We start from the raw sequence: 12,600 nt of genomic DNA, 5'->3' as shown, positions 1-12,600 counted from the left end.
CCAACCCCTGCAGCAGCATAGCACGTCCCCAGTACAGCCCCCATACCAGGCACCGCCACCCACAGAGACCTATACAGGAGGGTTTAACCACTAAAGCACAAACCCTCTATAGTTGATACCCATGGCAACAGAGTCGCAATAAACAGTGACAGTGCCGCTCCAATACAGTCCTGATTCGCCCAGCACCATATAGGGACTACTTCAGAACTGACAGCTTTCCTGCACGTCTCCCTAGCAGCCCCAAGAAGAGTGAGAGAGAGAGAGACAGAGATGAACTAGAAAAGATATATCAGATCCACAGCATCCACATTAGTTACTGTAGCAGCCTGTCCTCCCCACTATAACATATAGCGAAGCTGACATCCTCAGTGCAGCTCTAGGCAGGCATTCCAGCACATCTCCAAGCTCACTGTACAGCAAAGAGTAACCATTATCCTGCCAGAGTCCGTCAGAGGATGGATGTGTGAAATCAACAGATAGTCTGAGGCGTTTTAGCGAGTAGACACACAGTGCAGCAGCAGGCTCAGGCATAGAAAATCCGCAGAATGATACGGGCTAAACCCGACGAATTTTAGTCAGGGGACGCCCAAAGGAAGAGATCTTAACCAGAGACTGAGTCTCATATCTACACTAAAGTGCAGGGAATAGGCGAAACCCGGCTTGGTGAGCCAGGGGAAGGCCAACAGAGGAAAGATATTTCTTAACTGCAATCAAGTGCTCTAGTTACCCTGTAGCAATCCTGGTTGCCTAGGAACCCAGCATCATACGGGAGACTTGTAAAGCAGGCAGTCAGTCCAGGGAAGTCACTTATTAATCTGCAGCGGCGATAGTGTGACAGGAAAGGATACATCTCACTAACAAGCAAGCTTCATTGTAATGGAAAAGGACCTTCAAAGATACAGTGTTGCTTCAGCCTAGCAGGATGCACCACGCCTACTGATTTATGTAATAACTTGGTTACCAAGTCTTGTGGAAATTAATCATACTGTACCTACCTTCTCCTGTTCTGTTGATCCGTGTTATAAACTGAACTTTTTCCTGGACTGTGGCCACTAGGTAGAGCTCTGTAAGGGGAGAAAAAGCGCTTACTGTGTAGAATATAGCTAAAGTATAGGTTAATATTATTAGTGTTTATTGCCACTAACGGTGTCATATTGAGATGTTTTGTTTACAGTGAATACAGTAAGGTTGTATATCTGTTTAGTCGAAGCAGTCCGGATCAGAGGAGAGGCCAGGTGAAACATTGCATGTTCCGGTATAATAAAAGCAAAGTGTGTACAGTCTGATATTCATATTGACAAGAGTTACAATGCATGTACTGTTTTGAAATATTGTTTATATATATTGTATGCCATGTTAGAATGAAATAAACCGTTTAAAATTCTCTACGTGAGCTTTTCTGAGAAGACGAGAAGAGTAATACTTACCTTAGTGAAAAGTCTAACCTACGGCTATTGAAAGAGAAATTCCTACTTACCAGGGGATTACATTTGGCGTCTACGGACAGGATAGGAAAATGGCGGAGTCAGAACCCCAAACCCCCAAATCAGCAAAAAGAAGAGTTCTCCCATCCCCGAACGACATTGGAATAAGAAGAAGAGGAGAAATGACAGAGAACTCGACCATCACCATGCCCTATTACTTCGGGGCCCCATGGTTACCCGTGTACTCGGGAAATAAACGCACGGCGGGGACGACAACATTCCGAGATTTTAAAGATAGGATGAAGTCCATGTTCGACTTGGGGCATGTGAGCAATGAACAGCAAGTACAAATGCTACTAGGACAACTAAAGGGACCGGCAAGGAGAGAGGTGAAAGCGTGGATGGGGGAAAGAAAGGTCACAGTACAAGACATTTTCAAAAAGTTGGCCAGCGTATTTAACGCACGCACCCCTGCAGATTTAAAGGGACATCTATACGCGAGGAAACAAAAACCCCAAGAGTCGTTGAGGGACTTCGCCCTGGCGTTGCAAGAAGCCTCGCATGCTATTCAGGCGATCGAGCCAGGAGACAAGGACCAAGAAAACGAAACTCTGATTAACCTTTTTGTAGAAGGAGCTCGGGAAAAAGCAATACGAGCACAACTCAGAATGTGGAGGAAACAGAATCCGGGTGGCACTTTTTCCAAATTCAAAGAGGCAATCTTCCACATATTAGGGATGAACCAGTGTGACGACGAGGAAAGCCCGGCGACCACCGATACGGAAGATGAGGAGGATGAGGTGGATGAAGAACCGGCACCTAAGGCTTCCACCCGTGCAGGGAAAGGAGCTGTCACCCAGCAAGTACAGACAGGACGAGAGATGTCCGGGCCTCTGGCAGAGAAGCTGGACATGATTACCAAAAGCTTGGCAGAAATGGGAAGAGAATTGAAGGATCTCCGACAAGAGCAGTTACTGCTCAAAAGTAAGGGAAACAATGCCGGAGCTTCGGGCAGAGGCCGAACTCCCTGGACGACCCCGGTCGGAAGAGGGAGACGGGCCACGGACCGCTTCGACGCCCAAGGGAGCCCGATTTGCAGGCGCTGCCACAAGAGTGGGCACATCGAGCGCTTCTGCATGGAAGAAGATTTAAATGGAGATGCCCCGAGGTCGCGGACCCACCCTCGGGAGAATTCCCCCCAGTAGGTCCGACCCCGCCAACCTGGCATTCCCGATACGTAGGAGCCTGCCCACACGTCACCATCTCTATCAACGGTGTGGAGATTTCGGCACTATTGGACACGGGATCCCAGGTCACTACCATCTGTCTCACCGAGTTTGACAAGTACTGGCCAAGGGAGGAAATCATGACGCCACCAGATAACTGGCTGCAACTGTTGGCCAGCAATGGACAAACCATTGAATATTGCGGATACTGGGAAGCCGAATTGATGATCGGGAAAGCACGGTTGGTCCGTCAAGGGTGTCTGATCACCAAGGAATATAACGAACATCTCCCACCCATCATATTGGGGATGAACGTGCTTAAAAACTGCCCAGGAGAACTGGTAGAATCTCTACAACAGGAACTAACTCGAGCAGATCGCGAAGAACGGAAGGCCCTGCTCCAAACGGTCAGATGGTTAAAGGGAATGGACAACTTCGCTAACGACCGTGGAGAAATTGGAAAAGCTCGGATCAGCGATCGGACCACCCTCCTTCTCCAGCCGAACTCAGAAGTGATGCTACAATGCAAGGCCCGCTTTGGAGTAGGCGGAGCAGACTATGAAGCTATGGTGGAACCCCACGACCCGAGCGGACAATATCCATTCGCAGTAGCGAGAGCCGTCACCAGAGTCCACCAAGGCCAGGTGTTCGTACGGGTAATCAACCCACATAGCTTTCCCATCAAAGTACATAAAAATTGCCCGATCGCCCGATTAACCGAAGTCAACTTTGAAGATATATTCAACGCAGAGGCTTCCACGGCCCCACAACAAGTAGCGAGCACATCCCCGGCGATGGGAAGGAAAAGGGACCGATGGTGGGATGCTATGCAGATTGGGGACCCGAGTACGTCGACAGAACAGAAGGATGGAGTAGTACGGGTAGTAGAAGAATTCTCACAAGCCTTTAGTCAACACTCTTCAGATTTCGGCACGGCGAAAAATGTGGTTCACTACATACCCACAGGAGACCACCCACCTATTAAAGAAAGGCATCGTCCGTTAGCCCCTGCGCTGTATCAGCCAGTACGAGACATGCTGACAGACATGAAGGAATCCGGGGTGATCACCGAAAGCCACAGCCCCTGGGCGGCCCCCATTGTACTGGTCAAAAAGAAAGACGGGAGCCTACGATTCTGTGTGGATTACCGCAAGTTAAACAATGTAACCCACAAAGACGCATATCCATTGCCGAGGATTGAGGAGTCACTAACCGCCCTAAAGACCGCCCAATATTTCTCAACCTTAGACCTAACGAGCGGGTATTGGCAGATCCCCGTAGCGCCAGAACATCAGAAAAAAACGGCCTTCACCACGCCCATGGGACTATTTGAGTTTACCCGTATGCCCTTTGGATTATGTAATGCCCCAGCGACATTTCAAAGACTAATGGAGCACTGCTTGGGCCACAGAAACTTTGAAATGATTCTGCTGTATCTAGACGATATTATTATCTTCTCCGGCACGTACGAAAAACACTTGGAGCATTTGGAGGAAGTGTTCGCGCAGTTGATCAAGAGCGGCCTGAAATTGAATCCCGCCAAGTGCCATCTTTTGAAACCGGAAGTGCAGTACTTGGGGCATATTGTGAGCGCCCACGGGATTCACCCCGACCCGGAGAAGATCAGGGCAGTCACAGAGTGGCCCATTCCGACAACTGTGAGAGAAGTCCGGAGCTTCTTAGGCTTTGCCGGCTACTATAGACGATTCGTGCACCACTTTGCCAAAATAGCGGCACCCTTACATGCCTTACTCCGAGGCTGGTCCGGGTCGGAAAGGAGAGGAAATGCCCCAGTCGAATGGTCTGACTTGCATCAACTGGCATTTGAAGAGTTGAAGACAGCGTTGGTTAGTGCCCCTCTTCTTGCCTACCCCGATTATGAACAGCCTTTCCGCGTATACACAGACGCTAGCAACGCCGGATTAGGTGCTGTGTTGGCACAAGTGCAAAATGGACAGGAAAGAGTCATAGCTTATGCGAGCAGGGGCCTGAAAAAGACTGAGAGAAATTCAGAAAACTACAGTGCGTTCAAACTGGAATTGCTGGCGTTGATATGGGCTGTAACGGAGAAGTTCAGAAGCTATTTGACCGCCGCTTCCTTTACCATTGTGACCGACAACAACCCCCTTGCACATTTGGACACCGCACACTTGGGAGCTTTGGAGCAACGCTGGATGGCTCGATTAGCGAACTTCCGTTACACCATTACTTACCGTAGTGGGAAACTGAATACCAATGCGGATGCCTTATCCCGCCTGCCAAGCGTAACCATCCCGGAAGCGGAAGACCAGGAAGAGAGAGTGGAGATACCCGCGTTCGCACCTAGGCCGACAAAACGGTGCAAGAAAGTTGGACATTCCAATCCGGTCACGGTGGCTGACACCGAGGCAATGGACGCCGGATCCGTTGTGGATTGGCAGAAGGTGCAGCACGAAGACCCGACCATGCGGGAGTTAGTCAAAATTCTTAGAGAAGGACGAAAATTGTCCAAAGACCAGCGGTCACAAACAACACCCGAGCTGCTCCGACTCCTAAGACAACGAACTAGGCTACAATTGAGAAGGGGTTTACTGGTCCGAGTCCGATACGACCCCGGTACGCATGAAAAGATCACGCAAATTGTGATACCCCGACAGCAGTGCCACTCCATCTTGCAAGCCTACCACGACCAGTCGGGGCATTTCGGAACCTACAAAACAGAAGCCACTTTACGAAGCCGGTTCTTTTGGGTTGGCATGAAGGAGGACATTGACAAATGGTGCCAAGACTGTACAGCATGTGCGTTGAAAAGGCGCCCGGATCCAGGACAAAGAGATCCGCTATGCCCAATTGAGACACGACGGCCATTAGAATTGGTGGCCCTGGACCACGTTAAATTGGAAGCCAGCACTAGTGGAGTAGAGTATGCGTTGACTATAACAGATCACTTTACCAAATTCTTGGTAGTGGTCCCAGTTAGAGACACTACAGCAAAAACAACAGCTCAAGTGTTCCTCAAACACTTCTTGCAACCGTACGGAACTCCAGACCGGATCCTTACTGACCGTGGGCCTGCCTTCGAAGCGGCTTTATTCCACGACTTGTGTACTTTATACGGTTGTAAGAAAATACGCACTACCACTTACCATCCGCAGTCGAATGGCTTATGTGAGCGGGCCAACCAGACTATCATTGGGATGCTCCGAGCACTGTCCAGGGAACAACGGAGCCGGTGGCCAAGCCTAGTGTCCAACCTTGCGTACATGTATAACAACACGAGCCATTGCTCCACCGGATACACTCCCTTTTTCCTTATGTTTGGCCGCCATGGTCAACTACCAAAAGATTTAGAACTATGTCCGGAGTTCATAGAAACCGAAAGACCCATCAGTGACTGGGTCGGCCGACACCAGCGTCAAATGGAAGCGGTCGAAGGAGTCGTAAAACAGCGGATGGACAGCGCCCAACAACGACAAAGAAGGAACTACGACGCTGGGAGGTGCGAGGTCCCGCTACACATTGGAGAACAAGTGTGGCGGAGAAAAAATCGTAGGACCAGCAAATTGGACTTTCGATGGGAGACTCAACCTTACACGGTTGTCAGCGTACCGACGGACGAGTTTCACAGTTATCAAATTCAAAGAGGACCCGCGGGTCCCATCATCACTGTCGCCCGAGAACAGTTGAAACCGTGCTTAGCTACAGCCACGCCCGAGTCAGCCGAAGAAGTACTCGAGTCAGAACGGGACGAGTCTCCTACAAATGCCATCATGCCCGACCCCATGGAGATCCTCATGCTTGTCTGTGGTCCAAGTATTAAAGTAAAGAAACAGAGGAGCCGCCCTTCGTCAGGACGAGAGCTTACCCCGAGTTCAGAAGTGGATCAAGGAGCACCACTAGAACGAGACGAAAGCGAAACTTCCACCCGTCCAACGGAAAGACCACTACGAAGCACTCGAGGAGTATTGCCCCTACGTTATCGTGTTTAGATAGACCCAAGTATGTACTTTTCGTAGAAATAAGTGGACTTCCCGTGGAAAGCCGGTGACCGGTGCGGGGCATTGCACTGGTCCACCAAAAGGTGTGACCCCCTGAGGCTGGGTGGTCCCGGAACGGTCGAGGTCTTGAAGAGAAAACAAATAGAGAACACTCCATTTGGATACTGACACTCTACTGGGAGATGGAAAAGACTACACCTGAAGTCCATCGGATATTATAGTCAGCCCAAATTGTTGCATGGGGACATGCAATATTCCAGCCAGGAAGAATGTAATATCCTGTATAATAATGTTGTGGTTGAATTGTATTCACACCTTGTGGGCATATGATGTCCTACTATATAGTTTTATCATAAGGAACTGCTGTTATGTATTATTCCCATAGGGGACATTCAGTGTACATGGGCATGTATGAAACATAGACTTTTATAGACTCAGATAGACTTTGATGAACAGTAAATGAGTTTATTATTTCATTGCCCACAACAGTTCCCCCCAGGAGGGACTGGACTGGGCCGGCCAGATACAGGGATGCATCAGGGCAAATCCAAATGCCTTACACCGAGGGGAGAGAGCAAGAAGTAGCATGCCCTGCTAAATAAAGTTATGGGGCACGAGAGCAGAGCGGGAAAGGGTGCCAGCGCGAGGGAAAAGAGATAAATAGGAGACAGCCGTTGGTGAGGGGAGTGTGTCCCAGTGAGGAGAAGGGTGAAGACTGCAGAGCTGCGCAGCTGGATAGGCGGCAGACAGCGGTGCTGGCGACATAGGAAAGTGATACTGACCGAGAGATTAGCGGTGATCCGGCGGGGCCAGGCGCTCACTGACAGCGGGAGCTGAGGGAGATCCCAGCCGCGTCAGACGGGAGGTGCCGAAGTGGACAGCGTCATCGCTGGGCGGCATCGTCGTGTGGAGGCGGGCCGCGTTGTCGTCAAGAGGGCGGCTTCCAGAGGCGGAGACCAGAGATTCCGGAGCCCAGGCTGAGTTGAGAGGCCGGACGGGAGGCGGAGTGTGACTGAGAAGGAGGGGTCGCAGCCCGGAGTAAAGGGAATCCTGGAGAATGCCATGGGGAGTGGTGAGTGAAAAACCAACCCCTGCAGCAGCATAGCACGTCCCCAGTACAGCCCCCATACCAGGCACCGCCACCCACAGAGACCTATACAGGAGGGTTTAACCACTAAAGCACAAACCCTCTATAGTTGATACCCATGGCAACAGAGTCGCAATAAACAGTGACAGTGCCGCTCCAATACAGTCCTGATTCGCCCAGCACCATATAGGGACTACTTCAGAACTGACAGCTTTCCTGCACGTCTCCCTAGCAGCCCCAAGAAGAGTGAGAGAGAGAGAGACAGAGATGAACTAGAAAAGATATATCAGATCCACAGCATCCACATTAGTTACTGTAGCAGCCTGTCCTCCCCACTATAACATATAGCGAAGCTGACATCCTCAGTGCAGCTCTAGGCAGGCATTCCAGCACATCTCCAAGCTCACTGTACAGCAAAGAGTAACCATTATCCTGCCAGAGTCCGTCAGAGGATGGATGTGTGAAATCAACAGATAGTCTGAGGCGTTTTAGCGAGTAGACACACAGTGCAGCAGCAGGCTCAGGCATAGAAAATCCGCAGAATGATACGGGCTAAACCCGACGAATTTTAGTCAGGGGACGCCCAAAGGAAGAGATCTTAACCAGAGACTGAGTCTCATATCTACACTAAAGTGCAGGGAATAGGCGAAACCCGGCTTGGTGAGCCAGGGGAAGGCCAACAGAGGAAAGATATTTCTTAACTGCAATCAAGTGCTCTAGTTACCCTGTAGCAATCCTGGTTGCCTAGGAACCCAGCATCATACGGGAGACTTGTAAAGCAGGCAGTCAGTCCAGGGAAGTCACTTATTAATCTGCAGCGGCGATAGTGTGACAGGAAAGGATACATCTCACTAACAAGCAAGCTTCATTGTAATGGAAAAGGACCTTCAAAGATACAGTGTTGCTTCAGCCTAGCAGGATGCACCACGCCTACTGATTTATGTAATAACTTGGTTACCAAGTCTTGTGGAAATTAATCATACTGTACCTACCTTCTCCTGTTCTGTTGATCCGTGTTATAGACTGAACTTTTTCCTGGACTGTGGCCACTAGGTAGAGCTCTGTAAGGGGAGAAAAAGCGCTTACTGTGTAGAATATAGCTAAAGTATAGGTTAATATTATTAGTGTTTATTGCCACTAACGGTGTCATATTGAGATGTTTTGTTTACAGTGAATACAGTAAGGTTGTATATCTGTTTAGTCGAAGCAGTCCGGATCAGAGGAGAGGCCAGGTGAAACATTGCATGTTCCGGTATAATAAAAGCAAAGTGTGTACAGTCTGATATTCATATTGACAAGACTTACAATGCATGTACTGTTTTGAAATATTGTTTATATATATTGTATGCCATGTTAGAATGAAATAAACCGTTTAAAATTCTCTACGTGAGCTTTTCTGAGAAGACGAGAAGAGTAATACTTACCTTAGTGAAAAGTCTAACCTACGGCTATTGAAAGAGAAATTCCTACTTACCAGGGGATTACACCTGCGGGTCCGGCTGAGCGGGGGGAGGCCTCTGCAGGGCCTGCTTCTCCCCGGGTGGAAGGCTAACACTTGTCATGTGGGGCTTGGGCTGGGACTGGCTGCTTCAGGACGCCGGAAGCTTGTATGCAGCACTCCCTGAGTGGCATTTACATGGCTGCTGACTGTCTCCTGCCGCTGCGGCTTGCACGACTCCCGGCTACTCGTCACTGTGTTGGCTGGCTCTCTTTTGCTCAGGCTGCTGTCACTCAGTGAGTACAGCGGCGGCCAACCAAGTGACAGGGAGGACTGGGGGGCGGGGCATCGCTGCTGGAGCGGGGCATCACCTCTGGAAGGAGGCATCACTGCTGCATACATTAAAGTAGTGCCGGGCAGCACCTCAAATGAGTGGAACACCAGAGGCAATGTAGTCAGTGCCCCCTTTGAGGCTGGCGCCCGGCGGCAGATGTCTCCATTGCCTCCTGGAGTTCCGTCACTGCTTGAATGCCTGGAGCAATTGACACCAAACTTGGTACACATATGGGGGTCTTGGGGGCACAAAAGTGGGTCAGGGAAGCTAGAGTTGGCACAGTTGCATAACATAGAGGACATTGATTGGGTCCCGATTAGATTCACGGCCTCTTAGACCCCCAATCCTGACCCCATCGGAGGCCCAAAAAGGGGTACGGCCACAAAGTGGGTCAGGGAAGAAACATATGGCAAAGTTGCATATCATAGAGGGGGTAGAGGACATTGATTGGGTCCATATTAGGTTGACAGCCACTAACGCCCACATTCCTGACACTGCTGGGATCCCGGGAACCCACAAAGGTGTCTAGGATGCAAGATATGGCAGAGTTGCATATCATAAATGGGGTAGAGGACATGGGGTTTAAGAAAATAAACTGTAGTCAGATGCAGAAGCCCACCACAGACAGGTGTATGCCGGTCACACCATGGCCACGGCGAACGGTTAAGCTTGAAACAAAAGAAGGATAAAGTTCAAGTAATGCTAATTGTACAACCAAACCCGAGCAACGCCGGGGGTTTCAGCTAGTTTGTAATATATAAAAAAGAACATATTACTGTCAAATATTAGAAACAATTGAAGGTGCAATGGTGAAGAAAAAACTTGTGTCTGTATCAATGTGTGTTTGCAATGTTATTATACATAATTATATTGGTTACAAAAAGCTTTCTAAAACTTATCATATGTGCATTATCAGAATTTCAATTAAATAATCCATCATAACGTTTTAGCTCATGCATGTATCAGTGTCCTTGGTTTTGATATGATCTAAATTATACACAAAAGTATATACAGTGTTTTATAGATCACCAAATGTGTATGCCTTGTTTGATACAGCTATTTGTTATAGTATACAGTAATATACAAGTACAGTAATTCAAACAAGATGAAAGTCTCTGTTCCTTTATTGATACACATATTTGTTACAGTGTCTAAAGGTCCATACACACCGGGCGACTATGCCCAGCGTGTATGGACAGCAATGATCGCTGTCATCGCTGGAGGGTATGCCACTCAGTGCATCCACACTGAGCGGCTTTCCCCCTGCTTGGCGCCGTCAGCGGGAAGAGGGCGGCTTTGCATAGGGCAGTGCTGTGCAAAGCCGTCCTCAAAGCCACTCATCTGCTGGTAATACCAGCAGATGAATGGCTTTCCTGGCGATGATGCAGGAGCGCACAGCAGCGCTCACCGCTCATCCCCAGGGCATACACACTGGGCGGCTTTGAGCTGAAAGACGCTCAAACCTGCTGTTTTGAGCGGCTTTCAGCTCAAAGTCGCCCAGTGTGTATGGGCCTTTTGTAGGAATGTCAAGATAGAGTAAAACTATGGCCCTTATTCTGATCGGTGCGGTAATATCCGCGTGCGTTCGTGCCGCCGATGTTTTGTGTCTGCGCATGTGCAGAGGCGTCTCTGCGCATGTGCAAGCGGGGCGTACGGCCAAATCCCGCATGAAATGTGAACACTACGAACAGGGGGTGGAGAGGGGCGTGAAGGGCTATTTGTGCTCATTACAATATGCATACGCCCCGCGTTTCATGGGCGTTCCCACGCAAACACTGGGCGTACGTATGGTAATGCGGCCGTGACGCACGTGTAGGGGGTGGACATATGACATCGCCGGATGTCAGCTGCCCGCCCAGATCCCTGCTTTTGCACGGAAAAATGTCCGTGTGGTCTGAGGTTGCGGGAGCTGGTGGAGCACTCGGTCCTGCATTCGATGGTCTGAGAACCATCGAATGATGGGGGAGGTTCCCTGAGATGGAGGAGGCGTATTCCGTGAAAAATACACGTGCGGTCCGTTCAGTCAGCTTCTTACCGCGTACGGACGGAGTTGGCGATCCGTATGGAAGGCGGGTTTCGCACGCATGGTCCTGGCCGCATAATCGGATCCGGCCGCACCGATCAGAATAAGGGCCTATGTTAGAGTCCTACACAAATTTTGCTGAGCGATCTGATTGATACTATATAGCGCAGATCATTCAGTAGTGCACAGTAGTGTGTGCTGAGTGATCTATCAGGGCCAGTGTTCTCCAGAGAGATGGCCCTGACCGGCGATCTAACTAGATTTATCCAGCATGCTGGATATTAAATCACCGGGCAATAGCGCCGAGCATCTCTATTATTGTGGCCCCAACACAATGAGCGATGTAGGGGCATTTTCTAAGCGATCTAGTTAAATTAAGTCAGATCGCTTTGAAAATGCCCTGAAATTGCCCCATGTGTAGGCTCCATCGGTTATTTCTATGTTGCTGGCTGATATTATCCCTTATATAATAGGAGTGCTATATTACTGTGTAGATAAAAATGTATATGATTTAATGTATTGGTATTACTCTTTAATTAATAACACAATGTGGATAAGACTACACCATTAGTTATTACAAAAGTACTGATTATTACTATGTTTCGGGTAAGAATCACCATATATTAGATCAAATATTAGAAACAATTGAAGGTGCAATGGTGAAGAAAAAACTTGTGTCTGTATCAATGTGTGTTTGCAATGTTATTATACATAATTATATTGGTTACAAAAAGCTTTCTAAAACTTATCATATGTGCATTATCAGAATTTCAATTAAATAATCCATCGGTTATTTCTATGTTGCTGGCTGATATTATCCCTTATATAATAGGAGTGCTATATTACTGTGTAGATAAAAATGTAATGATTTAATGTATTGGTATTACTCTTTAATTAATAACACAATGTGGATAAGACTACACCATTAGTTATTACAAAAGTACTGATTATTACTATGTTTCGGGTAAGAATCACCATAGTATGAGCATGGCTCAGAAGTATTGCAAAATTACCTCTCCCAGTACTAGGCAGCATGGGGGCACCCAGCATAGGGCAAGGCCGCCCCTCTCGCCAGATCCCTCACAAAATTT

This window comes from Crinia signifera, chromosome 4 (genome assembly GCF_055691185.1).
Source record: "Crinia signifera chromosome 4, ASM5569118v1, whole genome shotgun sequence".
Lineage (NCBI taxonomy): Eukaryota > Metazoa > Chordata > Amphibia > Anura > Myobatrachidae > Crinia > Crinia signifera.
The sequence above is the reverse complement of the archived record's forward strand: the minus strand, read 5'-3'. Positions refer to the sequence as shown.